The sequence below is a fragment of the Diabrotica virgifera genome, chromosome 6, assembly GCF_917563875.1.
Source record: "Diabrotica virgifera virgifera chromosome 6, PGI_DIABVI_V3a".
In the NCBI taxonomy this organism is placed as follows: domain Eukaryota; kingdom Metazoa; phylum Arthropoda; class Insecta; order Coleoptera; family Chrysomelidae; genus Diabrotica; species Diabrotica virgifera.
The window spans coordinates 164,518,088-164,539,856 of record NC_065448.1 but is presented as its reverse complement, the minus strand read 5'-3'; the positions used below and the strand labels follow the sequence as shown (position 1 = coordinate 164,539,856).

Sequence of the window (21,769 nt, the reverse complement as noted above, 5' to 3'; positions counted from 1 at the left end):
AATTATTCAAGTTTGGATCTTTTGATTTTTCATGGAGAAATGTAACTTTTTGGAATCGTAGTGTTGAAATAGTTCTAGCTTATTGTACATTCGAAATAATCGACACCTTCAATGCGAAAAAATTGTCAAACCTTTATATTAATCTATCATTTAAGATTTTTTGTAGTTTTTCTTGATATAGTTTTATAAGAAACGGGGAGTAAAAAATATATGCGTCGTATTTGAAATGTTTTTGGGAGATTTCACTTTGTACCAGAAATATTGCAAGCTTTCGTTGTAGCATTAAAAAAAAATTTTACCTTTTAGGTTTTGCTTGAACCAATATAGCTTTGGGAATCTAGCGAAGAAATTATTCAAGTTTGGATCTTTTGATTTTTCATGGAGAAATGTAACTTTTTGGAATCGTAGTGTTGAAATAGTTCTAGCTTATTGTACCTTCGAAATAATCGACACCTTCAATGTGAAAAAATTGTCAAACCTTTGTATTAATGTATCATTTAAGATTTTTTGTAGTTTTTCTTGATATAGTTTTATAAGAAACGGGGAGTAAAAAATATATGCGTCGTATTTGAAATGTTTTTGGGAGATTTCACTTTGTACCAGAAATATTGCAAGCTTTCGTTGTAGCATTAAAAAAAAATTTTACCTTTTAGGTTTTGCTTGGACCAATATAGCTTTGGGAATCTAGCGAAGAAATTATTCAAGTTTGGATCTTTTGATTTTTCATGGAGAAATGTAACTTTTTGGAATCGTAGTGTTGAAATACTTCTACCTTATTGTACCTTCGAAATAATCGACACCTTCAATGTGAAAAAATTGTCAAACCTTTATATTAATCTATCACTTAAGATTTTTTGTAGTTTTTCTTGATATAGTTTTATAAGAAACGGGGAGTAAAAAATATATGCGTCGTATTTGAAATGTTTTTGGGAGATTTCATTTTGTACCAGTAATATTGCAAGCTTTCGTTGTAGCATTGAACAATGATTTACCTTTTAGGTTTTCCTTAGACCAATATAGCTTTGGGAAACTAGCGAAGAAATTATTCAAGTTTGGATCTTTTGATTTTTCATGGAGAAATGTCACTTTTTGGAATCGTAGTGTTGAAATAGTTCTAGCTTACTGTACCTTCGAAATAATCGACACCTTCAATGTGAAAAAATTGTCAAACCTTTGTATTAATGTATCATTTAAGATTTATTCTAGTTTTTTCTCGATATAGATTTATAAGAAACGGGGAGTAAAAAATATATGCGTCGTATTTGGAATGTTTTTGGGAGATTTCACTTTGTACCAGAAATATTGCAAGCTTTCGTTGTAGCATTAAAAAAAAAATTTTACCTTTTAGGTTTTGCTTGGACCAATATAGCTTTGGGAATCTAGCGAAGAAATTATTCAAGTTTGGATCTTTTGATTTTTCATGGAGAAATGTAACTTTTTGGAATCGTAGTGTTGAAATAGTTCTAGCTTATTGTACCTTCGAAATAATCGACACCTTCAATGTGAAAAAATTGTCAAACCTTTATATTAATCTATCATTTAAGATTTATTGTAGTTTTTCTTGATATAGTTTTATAAGAAACGGGGAGTAAAAAATATATGCGTCGTATTTGAAATGTTTTTGGGAGATTTCACTTTGTACCAGTAATATTGCAAGCTTTCGTTGTAGCATTGAACAATGATTTACCTTTTAGGTTTTGCTTAGACCAATATAGCTTTGGGAAACTAGCGAAGAAATTATTCAAGTTTGGATCCTTTGATTTTTCATAGAGGAATGTAACTTTTTGAAATCGTAGTGTTGAAATAGTTCTACCTTATTGTACCTTCGAAATAATCTACACCTTCAATGTGCAAAAATTGTCAAACCTGTGTATTAATGTATCATTTAAGATTTATTGTAGTTTTGTCTTGATATAGTTTTATTATAAACGGGGAGTAAACAATGTAAGTGTCGTATTTGAAATGTTTTTGGGAGATTTCACTTTGTACCAGTAATATTGCAAGCTTTCGTTGTAGCATTGAACAATGATTTACCTTTTAGGTTTTGCTTAGACAAATATAGCTTTGGGAAACTAGCGAAGAAATTATGCAAGTTTGGATCTTTTGATTTTTCATGGAGAACTGTAACTTTTTGGAATCGTAGTGTTGAAATAGTTCTAGCTTATTGTACCTTCGAAATAATCGACACCTTCAATGTGAAAAAATTGTCAAACCTTTGTATTAATGTATCATTTAAGATTTATTGTAGTTTTTTCTTGATATAGATTTATAAGAAACGGGGAGTAAAAAATATATGCGTCGTATTTGAAATGTTTTTGGGAGATTTCACTTTGTACCAGAAATATTGCAAGCTTTCGTTGTAGCATTGAAAAAAAATTTTACCTTTTAGGTTTTGCTTAGACCAATATAGCTTTGGGAATCTAGCGAAGAAATTATTCAAGTTTGGATCTTTTGATTTTTCATGGAGAAATGTAACTTTTTGGAATCGTAGTGTTGAAATAGTTCTACCTTATTGTACCTTCGAAATAATCGACACCTTCAATGTGAAAAAATTGTCAAACCTTTGTATTAATGTATCATTTAAGATTTATTGTAGTTTTTTCTTGATATAGATTTATAAGAAACGGGGAGTAAAAAATATATGCGTCGTATTTGAAATGTTTTTTGAAGATTTCACTTTGTACCAGAAATATTGCAAGCTTTCCTTGTAGCATTGAAAAAAAAATTTACCTTTTAGGTTTTGCCAAGACAAATATAGCTTTGGCAATCTAGCGAAGAAATTATTCAAGTTTGGATCTTTTGATTTTTCATAGAGGAATGTAACTTTTTGGAATCGTAGTGTTGAAATAGTTCTACCTTATTGTACCTTCGAAATAATCGACACCTTCAATGTGAAAAAATTGTCAAACCTTTATATTAACCTATCATTTAAGATTTTTTGTAGTTTTTTCTTGATATAGTTTTATAAGAAACGGGGAGTAAACAATGTATGCGTCGTATTTGAAATGTTTTTGGAAGATTTCTTTTTGTGCCAGAAATATTGCAAGCTTTCTTTGTAGCATTGAAAAAAAATTTACCTTTTAGGGTTTGCTTAGACAAATATAGCTTTGGGAATCTAGCGAAGAAATTATTCAAGTTTGGATCTTTTGATTTTTCATAGAGAAATGTAACTTTTTGGAATCGTAGTGCTGAAATAGTTCTACCTTATTGTACCTTCGAAGTAACCTACACCTTCAATGTGCAAAAATTGTCAAACATTTGTATTAATGTATCATTTAAGATTTATTGTAGTTTTTTCTTGATATAGTTTTATAAGAAACGGTGAGTAAACAAGGTATGCGTCGTATTTGAAATGTTTTTGGAAGATTTCACTTTGTACCAGAAATATTGCAAGCTTTCCTTGTAGCATTGAAAAAAAATTTACCTTTTAGGTTTTGCTTAGACAAATATAGCTTTGGGAATCTAGCGAAGAAATTATTCAAGTTTGGATCTTTAGATTTTTTATGGAGAAATGTAACTTTTTGGAATCGTAGTGTTGAAATAGTTCTACCTTATTGTACCTTCGAAATAATCGACACCTTCAATGTGAAAAAATTGTCAAACCTTTATATTAACCTATCATTTAAGATTTTTTGTAGTTTTTTCTTGATATAGTTTTATAAGAAACGGGGAGTAAAAAATATATGCGTCGTGTTTGAAATGTTTTTGGGAGATTTCAATTTGTACCAGAAATATTGCAAGCTTTCGTTGTAGCATTGAAAAATGAGTTACCTTTTAGGTTTTGCTTAGACCAATATAGCTTTGGAATCTAGCGAAGAAATTATTCAAGTTTGGATCTTTTGATTTTTCATGGAGAAATGTAACTTTTTGGAATCGTAGTGTTGAAATAGTTCTAGCTTATTGTACCTTCGAAATAATCGACACCTTCAATGTGAAAAAATTGTCAAACCTTTATATTAACCTATCATTTAAGATTTTTTGTAATTTTTTCTTGATATAGTTTTATAAGAAACGGGGAGTAAAAAATATATGCGTCGTATTTGAAATGTTTTTGGGAGATATCACTTTGTACCAGTAATATTGCAAGCTGTCGTTGTAGCATTGAACAATGATTTACCTTTTAGGTTTTGCTTAGACCAATATAGCTTTGGGAAACTAGCGAAGAAATTATTCAAGTTTGGATCTTTTGATTTTGCATAGAGGAATGTAACTTTTTGGAATCGTAGTGTTGAAATAGTTCTACCTTATTGTACCTTCGAAATAATCTACACCTTCAATGTGCAAAAATTGTCAAACCTGTGTATTAATGTATCATTTAATATTTATTGTAGTTTTTTCTTGATATAGTTTTATAAGAAACGGGGAGTAAACAATGTATGCGTCGTATTTGAAATGTTTTTGGAAGATTTCTTTTGTACCAGAAATATTGCAAGCTTTCCTTGTAGCATTGAAACAAAATTACCTTCTAGGATTTGCTTAGACAAATATAGCTTTGGGAATTTAGCGAAGAAATTACTCAAGTTTGGATCTTTTGATTTTTCATAGAGGAATATAACTTTTTGGAATCGTAGTGTTGAAATCATTGTACCTTTTTGTACCTTCGAAATATTCTACTCCTTCAATGTGAAAAAATTGTCAAACCTTTGTACTCATGTATCATTTAAGATTTATTGTAGTTTTTTCTTGATATAGTTTTATAAGAAACGGTGAGTAAACAAGGTATGCGTCGTATTTGAAATGTTTTTGGAAGATTTCACTTTGTACCAGAAATATTGCAAGCTTTCCTTGTAGCATTGAAAAAAAAATTTACCTTTTAGGTTTTGCTTAGACAAATATAGCTTTGGGAATCTAGCGAAGAAATTATTCAAGTTTGGATCTTTTGATTTTTTATGGAGAAATGTAACTTTTTGGAATCGTAGTGTTGAAATAGTTCTACCTTATTGTACCTTCGAAATAATCAACTCCTTCAATGTGAAAAAATTGTCAAACCTTTATATTAACCTATCATTTAAGATTTTTTGTAGTTTTTTCTTGATATAGTTTTATAAGAAACGGGGAGTAAAAAATATATGCGTCGTATTTGAAATGTTTTTGGGAGCTTTCACTTTGTACCAGAAATATTGCAAGCCTTCGTTGTAGCATTGAAAAATGAGTTACCTTTTAGGTTTTGCTTAGACCAATATAGCTTTGGAATCTAGCGAAGAAATTATTCAAGTTTGGATCTTTTAATTTTTCATGGAGAAATGTAACTTTTTGGAATCGTAGTGTTGAAATAGTTCTACCTTATTGTACCTTCGAAATAATCGACACCATCAATGTGAAAAAATTGTCAAACCTTTATATTAACCTATCATTTAAGATTTTTTGTAGTTTTTTCTTGATATAGTTTTATAAGAAACGGGGAGTAGACAATGTATGCGTCGTATTTGAAATGTTTTTGGAAGATTTCTTTTTGTACCAGAAATATTGCAAGCTTTCTTTGTAGCATTGAAAAAAAATTTACCTTTTAGGGTTTGCTTAGACAAATATAGCTTTGGGAATCTAGCGAAGAAATTATTCAAGTTTGGATCTTTTGATTTTTCATAGAGAAATGTAACTTTTTGGAATCGTAGTGCTGAAATAGTTCTACCTTATTGTACCTTCGAAGTAACCTACACCTTCAATGTGCAAAAATTGTCAAACATTTGTATTAATGTATCATTTAAGATTTATTGTAGTTTTTTCTTGATATAGTTTTATAAGAAACGGGGAGTAAATAATGTATGCGTCGTATTTGAAATGTTTTTGGAAGATTTCTTTTTGTACCAGAAATATTGCAAGGTTTCCTTGTAGCATTGAAAAAAAATTTACCTTTTAGGTTTTGCTTAGACAAATATAGCTTTGGCAATCTAGCGAAGAAATTATTCAAGTTTGGATCTTTTGATTTTTTATGGAGAAATGTAACTTTTTGGAATCGTAGTGTTGAAATAGTTCTACCTTATTGTACCTTCGAAATAATCGACACCTTCAATCTGAAAAAATTGTCAAACCTTTGTATTAATGTATCATTTAAGATTTATTGTAGTTTTTTGTTGATATAGATTTATAAGAAACGGGGAGTAAAAAATGTATGCGTCGTATTTGAAATGTTGTTGGGAGATTTCAGTTTCAACCAGAAATTTTGCAAGCTTTCTTTGTATCATTCAAATAAAAATAGACTTTTCGGTTTTGCTTGAACAAATATAGCTTTGAGAATCTAGCGACACATTATTCAAATTTGGACCTTTTGATTTTTCATAGAGAAATATAACTTTTTGGAATCGTAGTGTTGAAATAGTTCTACCTTATTGTACCTTCGAAATAATCTACACCTTCAATATGCAAAAATTGTCAAACCTTTGTATTAATATATCATTTAAGATTTATTGTAGTTTTTTCCCGATATAGTTTTATAAGAAACGGGGAGTAAACAATGTAAGCGTCGTATTTGAAATGCTTGTGGGAGATTTCACTTTGTACCAGTAATATTGCAAGCTTTCGTTGTAGCATTGAACAATGATTTACCTTTTAGGTTTTGCTTAGACCAATATAGCTTTGGGAAACTAGCGAAGAAATTATTCAAGTTTGGATCCTTTGATTTTTCATAGAGGAATGTAACTTTTTGGAATCGTAGTGTTGAAATAGTTCTACCTTATTGTACCTTCGAAATAATCTACACCTTCAATGTGCAAAAATTGTCAAACCTGTGTATTAATGTATCATTTAAGATTTATTGTAGTTTTTTCTTGATATAGTTTTATTATAAACGGGGAGTAAACAATGTAAGCGTCGTATTTGAAATGGTTTTGGGAGATTTCACTTTGTACCAGTAATATTGCAAGCATTCGTTGTAGCATTGAACAATGATTTACCTTTTAGGTTTTGCTTAGACAAATATAGCTTTGGGAAACTAGCGAAGAAATTATTCAAGTTTGGATCTTTTGATTTTTCATGGAGAAATGTAACTTTTTGGAATCGTAGTGTTGAAATAGTTCTAGCTTATTGTACCTTCGAAATAATCGACACCTTCAATGCGAAAAAATTGTCAAACCTTTATATTAATCTATCATTTAAGATTTTTTGTAGTTTTTCTTGATATAGTTTTATAAGAAACGGGGAGTAAAAAATATATGCGTCGTATTTGAAATGTTTTTGGGAGATTTCACTTTGTACCAGAAATATTGCAAGCTTTCGTTGTAGCATTAAAAAAAAATTTTACCTTTTAGGTTTTGCTTGGACCAATATAGCTTTGGGAATCTAGCGAAGAAATTATTCAAGTTTGGATCTTTTGATTTTTCATGGAGAAATGTAACTTTTTGGAATCGTAGTGTTGAAATAGTTCTAGCTTATTGTATCTTCGAAATAATCGACACCTTCAATGTGAAAAAATTGTCAAACCTTTGTATTAATGTATCATTTAAGATTTTTTGTAGTTTTTCTTGATATAGTTTTATAAGAAACGGGGAGTAAAAAATATATGCGTCGTATTTGAAATGTTTTTGGGAGATTTCACTTTGTACCAGAAATATTGCAAGCTTTCGTTGTAGCATTAAAAAAAAAATTTTACCTTTTAGGTTTTGCTTGGACCAATATAGCTTTGGGAATCTAGCGAAGAAATTATTCAAGTTTGGATCTTTTGATTTTTCATGGAGAAATGTAACTTTTTGGAATCGTAGTGTTGAAATACTTCTAACTTATTGTACCTTCGAAATAATCGACACCTTCAATGTGAAAAAATTGTCAAACCTTTATATTAATCTATCACTTAAGATTTTTTGTAGTTTTTCTTGATATAGTTTTATAAGAAACGGGGAGTAAAAAATATATGCGTCGTATTTGAAATGTTTTTGGGAGATTTCATTTTGTACCAGTAATATTGCAAGCTTTCGTTGTAGCATTGAACAATGATTTACCTTTTAGGTTTTGCTTAGACCAATATAGCTTTGGGAAACTAGCGAAGAAATTATTCAAGTTTGGATCTTTTGATTTTTCATGGAGAAATGTCACTTTTTGGAATCGTAGTGTTGAAATAGTTCTAGCTTACTGTACCTTCGAAATAATCGACACCTTCAATGTGAAAAAATTGTCAAACCTTTGTATTAATGTATCATTTAAGATTTTTTGTAATTTTTTCTTGATATAGTTTTATAAGAAACGGGGAGTAAAAAATATATGCGTCGTATTTGAAATGTTTTTGGGAGATATCACTTTGTACCAGTAATATTGCAAGCTGTCGTTGTAGCATTGAAAAAAAATTTACCTGTTAGGTTTTGCCAAGACAAATATAGCTTTGGCAATCTAGCGAAGAAATTATTCAAGTTTGGATCTTTTGATTTTTCATAGAGGAATGTAACTTTTTGGAATCGTAGTGTTGAAATAGTTCTACCTTATTGTACCTTCGAAGTAACCTACGCCTTCAATGTGCAAAAATTGTCAAACCTTTATATTAACCTATCATTTAAGATTTTTTGTAATTTTTTCTTGATATAGTTTTATAAGAAACGGGGAGTAAAAAATATATGCGTCGTATTTGAAATGTTTTTGGGAGATATCACTTTGTACCAGTAATATTGCAAGCTGTCGTTGTAGCATTGAACAATGATTTACCTTTTAGGTTTTGCTTAGACCAATATAGCTTTGGGAAACTAGCGAAGAAATTATTCAAGTTTGGATCTTTTGATTTTTCATGGAGAAATGTCACTTTTTGGAATCGTAGTGTTGAAATAGTTCTAGCTTATTGTACCTTCGAAATAACCGACACCTTCAATGTGAAAAAATTGTCAAACCTTTGTATTAATGTATCATTTAAGATTTATTCTAGTTTTTTCTCGATATAGATTTATAAGAAACGGGGAGTAAAAAATATATGCGTCGTATTTGGAATGTTTTTGGGAGATTTCACTTTGTACCAGAAATATTGCAAGCTTTCGTTGTAGCATTAAAAAAAAATTTTACCTTTTAGGTTTTGCTTGGACCAATATAGCTTTGGGAATCTAGCGAAGAAATTATTCAAGTTTGGATCTTTTGATTTTTCATGGAGAAATGTCACTTTTTGGAATCGTAGTGTTGAAATAGTTCTAGCTTATTGTACCTTCGAAATAACCGACACCTTCAATGTGAAAAAATTGTCAAACCTTTATATTAATCTATCATTTAAGATTTTTTGTAGTTTTTTCTTGATATAGTTTTATAAGAAACGGGGAGTAAAAAATATATGCGTCGTATTCGAAATGTTTTTGGGAGATTTCACTTTGTATCAGTAATATTGCAAGCTTTCGTTGTAGCATTGAACAATGATTTACCTTTTAGGTTTTGCTTAGACCAATATAGCTTTGGGAAACTAGCGAAGAAATTATTCAAGTTTGGATCCTTTGATTTTTCATAGAGGAATGTAACTTTTTGAAATCGTAGTGTTGAAATAGTTCTACCTTATTGTACCTTCGAAATAATCTACACCTTCAATGTGCAAAAATTGTCAAACCTGTGTATTAATGTATCATTTAAGATTTATTGTAGTTTTGTCTTGATATAGTTTTATTATAAACGGGGAGTAAACAATGTAAGTGTCGTATTTGAAATGTTTTTGGGAGATTTCACTTTGTACCAGTAATATTGCAAGCTTTCGTTGTAGCATTGAACAATGATTTACCTTTTAGGTTTTGCTTAGACAAATATAGCTTTGGGAAACTAGCGAAGAAATTATGCAAGTTTGGATCTTTTGATTTTTCATGGAGAACTGTAACTTTTTGGAATCGTAGTGTTGAAATAGTTCTAGCTTATTGTACCTTCGAAATAATCGACACCTTCAATGTGAAAAAATTGTCAAACCTTTGTATTAATGTATCATTTAAGATTTATTGTAGTTTTTTCTTGATATAGATTTATAAGAAACGGGGAGTAAAAAATATATGCGTCGTATTTGAAATGTTTTTGGGAGATTTCACTTTGTACCAGAAATATTGCAAGCTTTCGTTGTAGCATTGAAAAAAAATTTTACCTTTTAGGTTTTGCTTAGACCAATATAGCTTTGGGAATCTAGCGAAGAAATTATTCAAGTTTGGATCTTTTGATTTTTCATGGAGAAATGTAACTTTTTGGAATCGTAGTGTTGAAATAGTTCTACCTTATTGTACCTTCGAAATAATCGACCCCTTCAATGTGAAAAAATTGTCAAACCTTTGTATTAATGTATCATTTAAGATTTATTGTAGTTTTTTCTTGATATAGATTTATAAGAAACGGGGACTAAAAAATGTATGCGTCGTATTTGAAATGTTGTTGGGAGATTTCAGTTTCAACCAGAAATTTTGCAAGCTTTCTTTGTATCATTCAAATAAAAATAGACTTTTCGGTTTTGCTTGAGCAAATATAGCTTTGAGAATCTAGCGAGACATTATTCAAATTTGGACCTTTTGATTTTTCATAGAGAAATATAACTTTTTGGAATCGTAGTGTTGAAATAGTTCTACCTTATTGTACCTTCGAAATAATCTACACCTTCAATATGCAAAAATTGTCAAACCTTTGTATTAATGTATCATTTAAGATTAATGGTAGTTTTTTCTCGATATAGTTTTATAAGAAACGGGGAGTAAACAATGTAAGCGTCGTATTTGAAATATTTTTGGGAGATTTCACTTTGTACCAGAAATATTAAAAGCTTTCCTTGTAGCATTGAAAAAAAATTTACCTTTTAGGTTTTGCTTATACAAATATATAGCTTTGGGAATCTAGCGAAGAAATTATTCAAGTTTGGATCTTCTGATTTTTTATGGAGAAATGTAACTTTTTGGAATCATAGTGTTGAAATAGTTCTACCTTATTGTACCTTCGAAACAATCGACATCTTCAATGTGAAAAAATTGTCAAACCTTTGTATTAATGTATCATTTAAGATTAATGGTAGTTTTTTCTCGATATAGTTTTATAAGAAACGGGGAGTAAACAATGTAAGCGTCGTATTTGAAATGTTTTTGGGAGATTTCACTTTGTACCAGAAATATTGCAAGCTTTCCTTGTAGCATTGAAAAAAAATTTACCTTTTAGGTTTTGCTTATACAAATATATAGCTTTGGGAATCTAGCGAAGAAATTATTCAAGTTTGGATCTTTTGATTTTTCATAGAGAAATGTAACTTTTTGCAATCGTAGTGCTGAAATAGTTCTGCCTTATTGTACCTTCGAAGTAACCTACACCTTCAATGTGCAAAAATTGTCAAACATTTGTATTAATTATCATTTAAGATTTATTGTAATTTTTTCTTGATATAGTTTTATAAGAAACGGGGAGTAAACAATGTATGCGTCGTATTTGAAATGTTTTTGGAAGATTTCTTTTTGTACCAGAAATATAGCAAGCTTTCCTTGTAGCATTGAAAAAAAATTTACCTGTTAGGTTTTGCCAAGACAAATATAGCTTTGGCAATCTAGCGAAGAAATTATTCAAGTTTGGATCTTTTGATTTTTCATAGAGGAATGTAACTTTTTGGAATCGTAGTGTTGAAATAGTTCTACCTTATTGTACCTTCGAAGTAACCTACGCCTTCAATGTGCAAAAATTGTCAAACCTTTATATTAACCTATCATTTAAGATTTTTTGTAATTTTTTCTTGATATAGTTTTATAAGAAACGGGGAGTAAAAAATATATGCGTCGTATTTGAAATGTTTTTGGGAGATATCACTTTGTACCAGTAATATTGCAAGCTGTCGTTGTAGCATTGAACAATGATTTACCTTTTAGGTTTTGCTTAGACCAATATAGCTTTGGGAAACTAGCGAAGAAATTATTCAAGTTTGGATCTTTTGATTTTTCATGGAGAAATGTCACTTTTTGGAATCGTAGTGTTGAAATAGTTCTAGCTTATTGTACCTTCGAAATAACCGACACCTTCAATGTGAAAAAATTGTCAAACCTTTGTATTAATGTATCATTTAAGATTTATTCTAGTTTTTTCTCGATATAGATTTATAAGAAACGGGGAGTAAAAAATATATGCGTCGTATTTGGAATGTTTTTGGGAGATTTCACTTTGTACCAGAAATATTGCAAGCTTTCGTTGTAGCATTAAAAAAAAATTTTACCTTTTAGGTTTTGCTTGGACCAATATAGCTTTGGGAATCTAGCGAAGAAATTATTCAAGTTTGGATCTTTTGATTTTTCATGGAGAAATGTCACTTTTTGGAATCGTAGTGTTGAAATAGTTCTAGCTTATTGTACCTTCGAAATAACCGACACCTTCAATGTGAAAAAATTGTCAAACCTTTATATTAATCTATCATTTAAGATTTTTTGTAGTTTTTTCTTGATATAGTTATATAAGAAACGGGGAGTAAAAAATATATGCGTCGTATTCGAAATGTTTTTGGGAGATTTCACTTTGTATCAGTAATATTGCAAGCTTTCGTTGTAGCATTGAACAATGATTTACCTTTTAGGTTTTGCTTAGACCAATATACCTTTGGGAAACTAGCGAAGAAATCATTCAAGTTTGGATCTTTTGATTTTTCATGGAGAAATGTAACTTTTTGGAATCGTAGTGTTGAAATAGTTCTAGCTTATTGTACCTTCGAAATAATCGACACCTTCAATGTGAAAAAATTGTCAAACCTTTGTATTAATGTATCATTTAAGATTTATTGTAGTTTTTTCTTGATATAGTTTTATAAGAAACGGGGAGTAAATAATGTATGCGTCGTATTTGAAATGTTTTTTGAAGATTTCACTTTTTTCCAGAAATATAGCAAGCTTTCCTTGTAGCATTGAAAAAAAATTTACCTTTTAGGTTTTGCCAAGACAAATATAGCTTTGGCAATCTAGCGAAGAAATTATTCAAGTTTGGATCTTTTGATTTTTTATTTAGAAATGTAACTTTTTGGAATCGTAGTGTTGAAATAGTTCTACCTTATTGTACCTTCGAAGTAACCTACGCCTTCAATGTGCAAAAATTGTCAAACCTTTGTATTAATGTATCATTTAAGATTTATTGTAGTTTTTTCTTGATATAGTTTTATAAGAAACGGGGAGTAAATAATGTATGCGTCGTATTTGAAATGTTTTTTGAAGATTTCACTTTGTACCAGAAATATTGCAAGCTTTCCTTGTAGCATTGAAAAAAAATTTACCTTTTAGGTTTTGCCAAGACAAATATAGCTTTGGCAATCTAGCGAAGAAATTATTCAAGTTTGGATCTTTTGATTTTTCATAGAGGAATGTAACTTTTTGGAATCGTAGTGTTGAAATAGTTCTACCTTATTGTACCTTCGAAATAATCGACACCTTCAATGTGAAAAAATTGTCAAACCTTTATATTAACCTATCATTTAAGATTTTTTGTAGTTTTTTCTTGATATAGTTTTATAAGAAACGGGGAGTAAACAATGTATGCGTCGTATTTAAAATGTTTTGGAAGATTTCTTTTTGTACCAGAAATATTGCAAGCTTTCCTTGTAGCATTGAAAAAAAATTTACCTTTTAGGTTTTGCTTAGACAAATATAGCTTTGGGAATCTAGCGAAGAAATTATTCAAGTTTGGATCTTTTGATCTTTATGGAGAAATGTAACTTTTTGGAATCGTAGTGTTGAAATAGTTCTACCTTATTGTACCTTCGAAATAATCGACACCTTCAATGTGAAAAAATTGTCAAACCTTTATATTAATCTATCATTTAAGATTTTTTGTAGTTTTTTCTTGATATAGTTTTATAAGAAACGGGGAGTAAAAAATATATGCGTCGTATTTGAAATGTTTTTGGGAGATTTCACTTTTTATCAGTAATATTGCAAGCTTTCGTTGTAGCATTGAACAATGATTTACCTTTTAGGTTTTGCTTAGACCAATATAGCTTTGGGAAACTTTTAGAAATTATTCAAGTTTGGATCTTTTGATTTTTCATGGAGAAATGTAGCTTTTTGGAATCGTAGTGTTGAAATAGTTCTAGCTTATTGTACCTTCGAAATAATCGACACCTTCAATGTGAAAAAATTGTCAAACCTTTGTATTAATGTATCATTTAAGATTTATTGTAGTTTTTTCTTGATATAGTTTTATAAGAAACGGGGAGTAAATAATGTATGCGTCGTATTTGAAATGTTTTTTGAAGATTTCACTTTGTACCAGAAATATAGCAAGCTTTCCTTGGGGCATTGAAAAAAAATTTACCTTTTAGGGTTTGCTTAGACAAATATAGCTTTGGGAATCTAGCGAAGAAATTATTCAAGTTTGGATCTTTAGATTTTTTATGGAGAAATGTAACTTTTTGGAATCGTAGTGTTGAAATAGTTCTACCTTATTGTACCTTCGAAATAATCGACACCTTCAATGTGAAAAAATTGTCAAACCTTTATATTAACCTATCATTTAAGATTTTTTGTAGTTTTTTCTTGATATAGTTTTATAAGAAACGGGGAGTAAAAAATATATGCGTCGTGTTTGAAATGTTTTAGGGAGATTTCAATTTGTACCAGAAATATTGCAAGCTTTCGTTGTAGCATTGAAAAATGAGTTATCTTTTAGGTTTTGCTTAGACCAATATAGCTTTGGAATCTAGCGAAGAAATTATTCAAGTTTGGATCTTTTGATTTTTCATGGAGAAATGTAACTTTTTGGAATCGTAGTGTTGAAATAGTTCTACCTTATTGTACCTTCCAAATAATCGACACCTTCAATGTGAAAAAATTGTCAAACCTTTATATTAACCTATCATTTAAGATTTTTTGTAATTTTTTCTTGATATAGTTTTATAAGAAACGGGGAGTAAAAAATATATGCGTCGTATTTGAAATGTTTTTGGGAGATATCACTTTGTACCAGTAATATTGCAAGCTGTCGTTGTAGCATTGAACAATGATTTACCTTTTAGGTTTTGCTTAGACCAATATAGCTTTGGGAAACTAGCGAAGAAATTATTCAAGTTTGGATCTTTTGATTTTGCATAGAGGAATGTAACTTTTTGGAATCGTAGTGTTGAAATAGTTCTACCTTATTGTACCTTCGAAATAATCTACACCTTCAATGTGCAAAAATTGTCAAACCTGTGTAATAATGTATCATTTAATATTTATTGTAGTTTTTTCTTGATATAGTTTTATAAGAAACGGGGAGTAAACAATGTATGCGTCGTATTTGAAATGTTTTTGGAAGATTTCTTTTGTACCAGAAATATTGCAAGCTTTCCTTGTAGCATTGAAACAAAATTACCTTTTAGGATTTGCTTAGACAAATATAGCTTTGGGAATCTAGCGAAGAAATTACTCAAGTTTGGATCTTTTGATTTTTCATAGAGGAATATAACTTTTTGGAATCGTAGTGTTGAAATCATTGTACCTTTTTGTACCTTCGAAATATTCTACTCCTTCAATGTGAAAAAATTGTCAAACCTTTGTACTAATGTATCATTTAAGATTTATTGTAGTTTTTTCTTGATATAGTTTTATAAGAAACGGTGAGTAAACAAGGTATGCGTCGTATTTGAAATGTTTTTGGAAGATTTCACTTTGTACCAGAAATATTGCAAGCTTTCCTTGTAGCATTGAAAAAAAATTTACCTTTTAGGTTTTGCTTAAGACAAATATAGCTTTGGGAATCTAGCGAAGAAATTATTCAAGTTTGGATCTTTTGATTTTTTATGGAGAAATGTAACTTTTTGGAATCGTAGTGTTGAAATAGTTCTACCTTATTGTACCTTCGAAATAATCAACTCCTTCAATGTGAAATAATTGTCAAACCTTTATATTAACCTATCATTTAAGATTTTTTGTAGTTTTTTCTTGATATAGCTTTATAAGAAACGGGGAGTAAAAAATATATGCGTCGTATTTGAAATGTTTTTGGGAGCTTTCACTTTGTACCAGAAATATTGCAAGCCTTCGTTGTAGCATTGAAAAATGAGTTACCTTTTAGGTTTTGCTTAGACCAATATAGCTTTGGAATCTAGCGAAGAAATTATTCAAGTTTGGATCTTTTGATTTTTCATGGAGAAATGTAACTTTTTGGAATCGTAGTGTTGAAATAGTTCTACCTTATTGTACCTTCGAAATAATCGACACCATCAATGTGAAAAAATTGTCAAACCTTTATATTAACCTATCATTTAAGATTTTTTGTAGTTTTTTCTTGATATAGTTTTATAAGAAACGGGGAGTAAACAATGTATGCGTCGTATTTGAAATGTTTTTGGAAGATTCCTTTTTGTACCAGAAATATTGCAAGCTTTCTTTGTAGCATTGAAAAAAAATTTACCTTTTAGGGTTTGCTTAGACAAATATAGCTTTGGGAATCTAGCGAAGAAATTATTCAAGTTTGGATCTTTTGATTTTTCATAGAGAAATGTAACTTTTTGGAATCGTAGTGCTGAAATAGTTCTACCTTATTGTACCTTCGAAGTAACCTACACCTTCAATGTGCAAAAATTGTCAAACATTTGTATTAATGTATCATTTAAGATTTATTGTAGTTTTTTCTTGATATAGTTTTATAAGAAACGGGGAGTAAATAATGTATGCGTAGTATTTGAAATGTTTTTGGAAGATTTCTTTTTGTACCAGAAATATTGCAAGGTTTCCTTGTAGCATTGAAAAAAAATTTACCTTTTAGGTTTTGCTTAGACAAATATAGCTTTGGGAATCTAGCGAAGAAATTATTCAAGTTTGGATCTTTTGATTTTTTATGGAGAAATGTAACTTTTTGGAATCGTAGTGTTGAAATAGTTCTACCTTATTGTACCTTCGAAATAATCGACACCTTCAATCTGAAAAAATTGTCAAACCTTTGTATTAATGTATCATTTAAGATTTATTGTAGTTTTTTGTTGATATAGATTTATAAGAAACGGGGAGTAAAAAATGTATGCGTCGTATTTGAAATGTTGTTGGGAGATTTCAGTTTCAACCAGAAATTTTGCAAGCTTTCTTTGTATCATTCAAATAAAAATAGACTTTTCGGTTTTGCTTGAACAAATATAGCTTTGAGAATCTAGCGACACATTATTCAAATTTGGACCTTTTGATTTTTCATAGAGAAATATAACTTTTTGGAATCGTAGTGTTGAAATAGTTCTACCTTATTGTACCTTCGAAATAATCTACACCTTCAATATGCAAAAATTGTCAAACCTTTGTATTAATATATCATTTAAGATTTATTGTAGTTTTTTCCCGATATAGTTTTATAAGAAACGGGGAGTAAACAATGTAAGCGTCGTATTTGAAATGCTTGTGGGAGATTTCACTTTGTACCAGTAATATTGCAAGCTTTCGTTGTAGCATTGAACAATGATTTACCTTTTAGGTTTTGCTTAGACCAATATAGCTTTGGGAAACTAGCGAAGAAATTATTCAAGTTTGGATCCTTTGATTTTTCATAGAGGAATGTAACTTTTTGGAATCGTAGTGTTGAAATAGTTCTACCTTATTGTACCTTCGAAGTAACCTACGAGTTCAATGTGCAAAAATTGTCAAACCTTTATATTAACCTATCATTTAAGATTTTTTGTAATTTTTTCTTGATATAGTTTTATAAGAAACGGGGAGTAAAAAATATATGCGTCGTATTTGAAATGTTTTTGGGAGATATCACTTTGTACCAGTAATATTGCAAGCTGTCGTTGTAGCATTGAACAATGATTTACCTTTTAGGTTTTGCTTAGACCAATATAGCTTTGGGAAACTAGCGAAGAAATTATTCAAGTTTGGATCTTTTGATTTTTCATGGAGAAATGACACTTTTTGGAATCGTAGTGTTGAAATAGTTCTAGCTTATTGTACCTTCGAAATAACCGACACCTTCAATGTGAAAAAATTGTCAAACCTTTGTATTAATGTATCATTTAAGATTTATTCTAGTTTTTTCTCGATATAGATTTATAAGAAACGGGGAGTAAAAAATATATGCGTCGTATTTGGAATGTTTTTGGGAGATTTCACTTTGTACCAGAAATATTGCAAGCTTTCGTTGTAGCATTAAAAAAAAATTTTACCTTTTAGGTTTTGCTTGGACCAATATAGCTTTGGGAATCTAGCGAAGAAATTATTCAAGTTTGGATCTTTTGATTTTTCATGGAGAAATGTCACTTTTTGGAATCGTAGTGTTGAAATAGTTCTAGCTTATTGTACCTTCGAAATAACCGACACCTTCAATGTGAAAAAATTGTCAAACCTTTATATTAATCTATCATTTAAGATTTTTTGTAGTTTTTTCTTGATATAGTTTTATAAGAAACGGGGAGTAAAAAATATATGCGTCGTATTCGAAATGTTTTTGGGAGATTTCACTTTGTATCAGTAATATTGCAAGCTTTCGTTGTAGCATTGAACAATGATTTACCTTTTAGGTTTTGCTTAGACCAATATAGCTTTGGGAAACTAGCGAAGAAATTATTCAAGTTTGGATCCTTTGATTTTTCATAGAGGAATGTAACTTTTTGAAATCGTAGTGTTGAAATAGTTCTACCTTATTGTACCTTCGAAATAATCTACACCTTCAATGTGCAAAAATTGTCAAACCTGTGTATTAATGTATCATTTAAGATTTATTGTAGTTTTGTCTTGATATAGTTTTATTATAAACGGGGAGTAAACAATGTAAGTGTCGTATTTGAAATGTTTTTGGGAGATTTCACTTTGTACCAGTAATATTGCAAGCTTTCGTTGTAGCATTGAACAATGATTTACCTTTTAGGTTTTGCCAAGACAAATATAGCTTTGGGAAACTAGCGAAGAAATTATGCAAGTTTGGATCTTTTGATTTTTCATGGAGAACTGTAACTTTTTGGAATCGTAGTGTTGAAATAGTTCTAGCTTATTGTACCTTCGAAATAATCGACACCTTCAATGTGAAAAAATTGTCAAACCTTTGTATTAATGTATCATTTAAGATTTATTGTAGTTTTTTCTTGATATAGATTTATAAGAAACGGGGAGTAAAAAATATATGCGTCGTATTTGAAATGTTTTTGGGAGATTTCACTTTGTACCAGAAATATTGCAAGCTTTCGTTGTAGCATTGAAAAAAAATTTTACCTTTTAGGTTTTGCTTAGACCAATATAGCTTTGGGAATCTAGCGAAGAAATTATTCAAGTTTGGATCTTTTGATTTTTCATGGAGAAATGTAACTTTTTGGAATCGTAGTGTTGAAATAGTTCTACCTTATTGTACCTTCGAAATAATCGACCCCTTCAATGTGAAAAAATTGTCAAACCTTTGTATTAATGTATCATTTAAGATTTATTGTAGTTTTTTCTTGATATAGATTTATAAGAAACGGGGACTAAAAAATGTATGCGTCGTATTTGAAATGTTGTTGGGAGATTTCAGTTTCAACCAGAAATTTTGCAAGCTTTCTTTGTATCATTCAAATAAAAATAGACTTTTCGGTTTTGCTTGAGCAAATATAGCTTTGAGAATCTAGCGAGACATTATTCAAATTTGGACCTTTTGATTTTTCATAGAGAAATATAACTTTTTGGAATCGTAGTGTTGAAATAGTTCTACCTTATTGTACCTTCGAAATAATCTACACCTTCAATATGCAAAAATTGTCAAACCTTTGTATTAATGTATCATTTAAGATTAATGGTAGTTTTTTCTCGATATAGTTTTATAAGAAACGGGGAGTAAACAATGTAAGCGTCGTATTTGAAATATTTTTGGGAGATTTCACTTTGTACCAGAAATATTGCAAGCTTTCCTTGTAGCATTGAAAAAAAATTTACCTTTTTGGGTTTTGCTTATACAAATATATAGCTTTGGGAATCTAGCGAAGAAATTATTCAAGTTTGGATCTTCTGATTTTTTATGGAGAAATGTAACTTTTTGGAATCATAGTGTTGAAATAGTTCTACCTTATTGTACCTTCGAAACAATCGACATCTTCAATGTGAAAAAATTGTCAAACCTTTGTATTAATGTATCATTTAAGATTAATGGTAGTTTTTTCTCGATATAGTTTTATAAGAAACGGGGAGTAAACAATGTAAGCGTCGTATTTGAAATGTTTTTGGGAGATTTCACTTTGTACCAGAAATATTGCAAGCTTTCCTTGTAGCATTGAAAAAAAATTTACCTTTTAGGTTTTGCTTATACAAATATATAGCTTTGGGAATCTAGCGAAGAAATTATTCAAGTTTGGATCTTTTGATTTTTCATAGAGAAATGTAACTTTTTGCAATCGTAGTGCTGAAATAGTTCTACCTTATTGTACCTTCGAAGTAACCTACACCTTCAATGTGCAAAAATTGTCAAACATTTGTATTAATTATCATTTAAGATTTATTGTAATTTTTTCTTGATATAGTTTTATAAGAAACGGGGAGTAAACAATGTATGCGTCGTATTTGAAATGTTTTTGGAAGATTTCTTTTTGTACCAGAAATATAGCAAGCTTTCCTTGTAGCATTGAAAAAAAATTTACCTGTTAGGTTTTGCCAAGACAAATATAGCTTTGGCAATCTAGCGAAGAAATTATTCAAGTTTGGATCTTTTGATTTTTCATAGAGGAATGTAACTTTTTGGAATCGTAGTGTTGAAATAGTTCTACCTTATTGTACCTTCGAAGTAACCTACGCCTTCAATGTGCAAAAATTGTCAAACCTTTATATTAACCTATCATTTAAGATTTTTTGTAATTTTTTCTTGATATAGTTTTATAAGAAACGGGGAGTAAAAAATATATGCGTCGTATTTGAAATGTTTTTGGGAGATATCACTTTGTACCAGTAATATTGCAAGCTGTCGTTGTAGCATTGAACAATGATTTACCTTTTAGGTTTTGCTTAGACCAATATAGCTTTGGGAAACTAGCGAAGAAATTATTCAAGTTTGGATCTTTTGATTTTTCATGGAGAAATGTCACTTTTTGGAATCGTAGTGTTGAAATAGTTCTAGCTTATTGTACCTTCGAAATAACCGACACCTTCAATGTGAAAAAATTGTCAAACCTTTGTATTAATGTATCATTTAAGATTTATTCTAGTTTTTTCTCGATATAGATTTATAAGAAACGGGGAGTAAAAAATATATGCGTCGTATTTGGAATGTTTTTGGGAGATTTCACTTTGTACCAGAAATATTGCAAGCTTTCGTTGTAGCATTAAAAAAAAATTTTACCTTTTAGGTTTTGCTTGGACCAATATAGCTTTGGGAATCTAGCGAAGAAATTATTCAAGTTTGGATCTTTTGATTTTTCATGGAGAAATGTCACTTTTTGGAATCGTAGTGTTGAAATAGTTCTAGCTTATTGTACCTTCGAAATAACCGACACCTTCAATGTGAAAAAATTGTCAAACCTTTATATTAATCTATCATTTAAGATTTTTTGTAGTTTTTTCTTGATATAGTTTTATAAGAAACGGGGAGTAAAAAATATATGCGTCGTATTCGAAATGTTTTTGGGAGATTTCACTTTGTATCAGTAATATTGCAAGCTTTCGTTGTAGCATTGAACAATGATTTACCTTGTAGGTTTTGCTTAGACCAATATACCTTTGGGAAACTAGCGAAGAAATTATTCAAGTTTGGATCTTTTGATTTTTCATGGAGAAATGTCACTTTTTGGAATCGTAGTGTTGAAATAGTTCTAGCTTATTGTACCTTCGAAATAACCGACACCTTCAATGTGAAAAAATTGTCAAACCTTTGTATTAATGTATCATTTAAGATTTATTCTAGGTTTTTCTCGATATAGATTTATAAGAAACGGGGAGTAAAAAATATATGCGTCGTATTTGGAATGTTTTTGGGAGATTTCACTTTGTAC

General features: G+C 29.8%; 1 long non-coding RNA gene across 50 annotated transcripts in view; it reads right to left on the bottom strand.

Moving 5' to 3' along the window:
• LOC126887013 (uncharacterized) overlaps nucleotides 1-21,769 on the bottom strand; it is a 204,623-nt gene that overhangs the window by 114,408 nt on the left and 68,446 nt on the right. For 43 of the 50 annotated variants that reach the window (XR_007698867.1, XR_007698897.1, XR_007698886.1 and 40 more), the window contains 4 exons: nucleotides 18,476-21,467; nucleotides 12,974-17,433; nucleotides 8,805-9,846; nucleotides 107-8,110 (listed from right to left, as the gene is read on the bottom strand). This is a non-coding gene — a long non-coding RNA (uncharacterized LOC126887013). Of the gene's footprint in view, nucleotides 1-106; nucleotides 8,111-8,804; nucleotides 9,847-11,213; nucleotides 11,585-12,626; nucleotides 17,434-17,476; nucleotides 18,368-18,475; nucleotides 21,468-21,769 lie in introns of all 50 variants that reach the window. The other 7 variants (XR_007698916.1, XR_007698917.1, XR_007698903.1 and 4 more) reach the window with 6 other exon arrangements.